The sequence below is a fragment of the Pongo pygmaeus genome, chromosome 8 (genome assembly GCF_028885625.2).
Source record: "Pongo pygmaeus isolate AG05252 chromosome 8, NHGRI_mPonPyg2-v2.0_pri, whole genome shotgun sequence".
NCBI classification, from domain to species: domain Eukaryota; kingdom Metazoa; phylum Chordata; class Mammalia; order Primates; family Hominidae; genus Pongo; species Pongo pygmaeus.
In genome coordinates, this window is record NC_072381.2 from 113,938,178 (window position 1) to 113,942,023 (window position 3,846).

Here is a 3,846-nt window from a genome sequence, read left to right on the forward strand (position 1 = left end):
AGATCTCTGAAACATAATTTAATACATGCATGTATTATTAAAACATTTATATTTATTGGAATAATGGCATAAGTAAAGCTCTCATCCAGTGTTTTATATTTCGAATATCAAATACTAATTTAACGCAAGAGTCACATCATTCCTGCCATAAACAATTCCTGAACACTTTCTATTTTGCTTTACTATCAGGTACATTTCTGTTATTATCATTGTGCAGGCTACAAAATATTGTAATGTATTACTCACACCTTTTTGGGTAAAATCCTTTTCAGTGACCTTCCCCAGCCTCTTCTCTTGCTCAGTTTCTGGCATTATCCATTGACCAGAGGTGTGGCCTAAATAAATCACTGCCTTAGATTTTTCTTCAGTAAAATTATGTTTCTTTTAGGCATGTCCTTTCCAAAATATAACTTATTGTTTGTGAAAATCAACATGACGAAAGAATTCTATCAACCAAAATTCAGGAAATGCCCAAAATCCATTTGCTTTCAAATGGAGCCATCATATTAGCATTCTAAAGGCTCTGAGAAGCCTGCAGAAGAGAAATCTGATTCATTCTAATTAACCCACTGTATCCTAAACACACTTATTCATGAAATCACTTATTTCTGGGTAACAGCAATTAATAAAACTCCTGATATATAATAATCTTAGCTATGTTTAAATGATAATTGGGTCATTTTGGGAAACCTCAAAGTAGATGTTCTCCAAGGTCTCTTTTAAGGTCAAATATATTATTAACACTTAAAGAATAATTCTCAAGGGGTATTAAATATGTGGTAAAGTTGCAATTGAAACTTAGAAATTTAGAATTGAAATTTATAAATTTATACCCTAGGATACTCCTCTCTTCATTTCTCCATGATCATATTATTGAACTAGTATATCAACTAATATGATAGATAGAGGTAGAGATAGATATATAGCCTTTTATAAGTTAGATTCCAGTAGCAGACAATAACATAGGAACACAAGCTAAAAATCAAGTAACTGGTCCCACGATTCACATGCGGGCTTGAAATTGGCCACTGGGGACTTGAAATATCTCTATGTTTTAATTTACATTAAAAAAATATATTTTTATTGGAATTAAAATATCTCTACATTTTAATTTATTTTTCTGAAAAACAGCATCAATAGAACAATATAAAATGAATAGGTAGACACACACTGAACAAAAACCGCCCTTGCTACACAACTTGAACCATTGTATAAAATGTTTGAAATAATCTAGGCAAGTGGGAGCACTTGCCAACTTAACACATTTTGCCTTGTCCTGGAAAGAAAAGCAAAGTATCTAATAAACAGATGCATGCCTGCAGTGTTGGTTTTACTTTATTGCCTACATTTTTTTCTATTTTTAGTCAAGTTTCCAGGAGATAGGTGATGTGTATGCTGTTGCCTAAAAGAGATCTACTGTAGACATAGTCAATTCCATTATTAAATAATTATTGGTAATACTAGTTTCCAGTTTGCTATATAAGAAGCTTGAAGTCATCATTTATCTTAACAATAAGTAAAAGCCAAAAAAGCTGAAAAATCAACAACTCTTCTTAGAATTGTCACAGTAGTGATATAATAGGACAAACTGTTGCCTCAAAAATTGGGGACAGGCTGGATATGGAGAATCACAACTTAACAGAGCAGAAACCCATGAGCAGAAACTGCCACAGACACCAGTGATGGGGCAGGAAAACCCAAACTATAACTGAAAATTTTCTAGAGGCTCAGTGTGAACATGTCTGAGAGCTAAAAACTCCAGAAGAACCCTCACAAGTTTGTAAGTTTTACCTTTGACATCTCTACCATGTTCCCGCAGGGAAGATTGAGAAAAATCCTCTCATGCTTCCAGAAAAAGAAGAAAAATAGCTATTTTGGAATACTCCAGAGCATTCCATTTTTTTAATAAAATATGTCCTCAAAAGAAATTATTTTACTGGAGCCTAGCCTATATTGGTTTTATCAGGGCCCAACTGAGCTGGAGGAAGAGAAATACCCAGCTCCAGGCCCAGCTAGCTATCTCACCTAAAGGAAATGGAGTTGGGGGGTTTCTCAGATGTGCTTGTGAAGTTCACAGTCCAAGAATCACAGGCTTACTCACTAAAAGACTGAGACCCAATCACAGGATTATAGAACATTCCCCCTTCCCCCATATCTTACTGCCATATTAATAAAGGCCTATTTAATACAGTTCCTCTTGCACACTACATCATGCCCAGTTAACAAGAAAAAATATTGCAAGTAATACTAAAAGAGAAAAAGTACAGTTTCAAAAAACTAAGCAAGCATCCAGGATCTGAGTAAGATATGAGAAGAATGTTAGCATTATCAGACAAGAAATAAATAATTTAAAAACTATAATTACTATGCTCTGGGCTCTAATAAACAAAGTAGAAAACATGTCAGAACACAGGGATAATGTAAATTAAGAGGTGGAAATTCTGAGAAAGAATAGATAAAAAACGTGGGAGATCAAAAAGAACAAAAAATAAATTAAGATTGTCTTAATGGGTCATTAATATACTGGACACGACTGAATAAATTATCTCTGAATCTGAGGGTATGTCAAAATAAACCTCCAAAACTAAAACACAAAGAGAAAAAAAGAATAAAAAAATGGAAAAAAAATTCAAGAAATGTGAAACCACCATAAAATGTATAAGATACACATTATGGGAATATAAGAAGTAGAAGATAGAAAAAGACAGAAGAAATGTTCGAAGCAATAATGACTGAGAATGTTACTAAATTAATGTCAGACACATTAATGTCATTCAATTAATGTTAACCACAGATCCAGGAAGGCCAGGGAACAGCAAGCAGAAAACAAATGCCAAAAAATCTACATCTATGCATATCGTATTAAAAATGGAGAAACTAAAAGATAAACTTGAAAGAAATGGGAAAATGTCTTATAGGGAGAGAAGTAAAGACAATAATTACATCAGATTTGTCCTCAGAAACTATGCAAGCAAAAAGGGAATAAAGTAAAATATTTGAAGTGTTAAAAAAAAAAACTCACCTAAAAGTATGTATTCCTGAAAATTATCCTTTGAAAATGAAGGACAAATAAAGTCTTTTTTCAGACAAACAAAAATTGAGAGAACTTACTTGTCAGTAGATTTGTCTTGTAAGAAATGTTAAAATAAGATTTCAGAGTGAAGGAAAATGATATAGGTCATAAATTCAGATCTACATTTTAAAGGAAGAGCATTAGAGAAGTAATAAATGAAGACAAAATGAAAACTTTTATTTCTTATTCTTAACTGATGTAATAGATAACAACTGTTATTACCAGAGACTAGGAAGGGAAGGGTAGTGGAGGGTTGGAAAGGGGAGGTGGGGAAGGTCATTTTGTAAAAAAAATAGAAACAATGAATAAAACCTACTATTTTATAGCACAATAGTGTGAATATAGTCAATAATAACTTAATTGTATATTTTTAAATAATGTAATTGGATTGTTTGTAACTCAAAGAATAAATGCTTGAGGGGATGGATACCCCATTCTTCATGATGTGATTACTTCACATTGCATGCCTGTATCAAAATATCTCATGTACCCCATAAATACATATAACTACAATGTAGCCACAAAATGCTTTTAAAAAAAATTTTTAAAGAAAAAAAAAACAGTCACAGACACCCTAACAAATGAAGCTTTAAGCTTATAATTACGTTTCATTTCAGCATGTTCAACTAAATAAAATTCAGTGTCATAAGTAAAAAAAAAAAAAGTGTGTTCATACACACACACTTACGTATAAGTGAAATAAACAACATTAATTAAACCAAAACCAGGAAGGAATAATTAGAAATATTTTGTTATTACAAGGTACTTGGCAT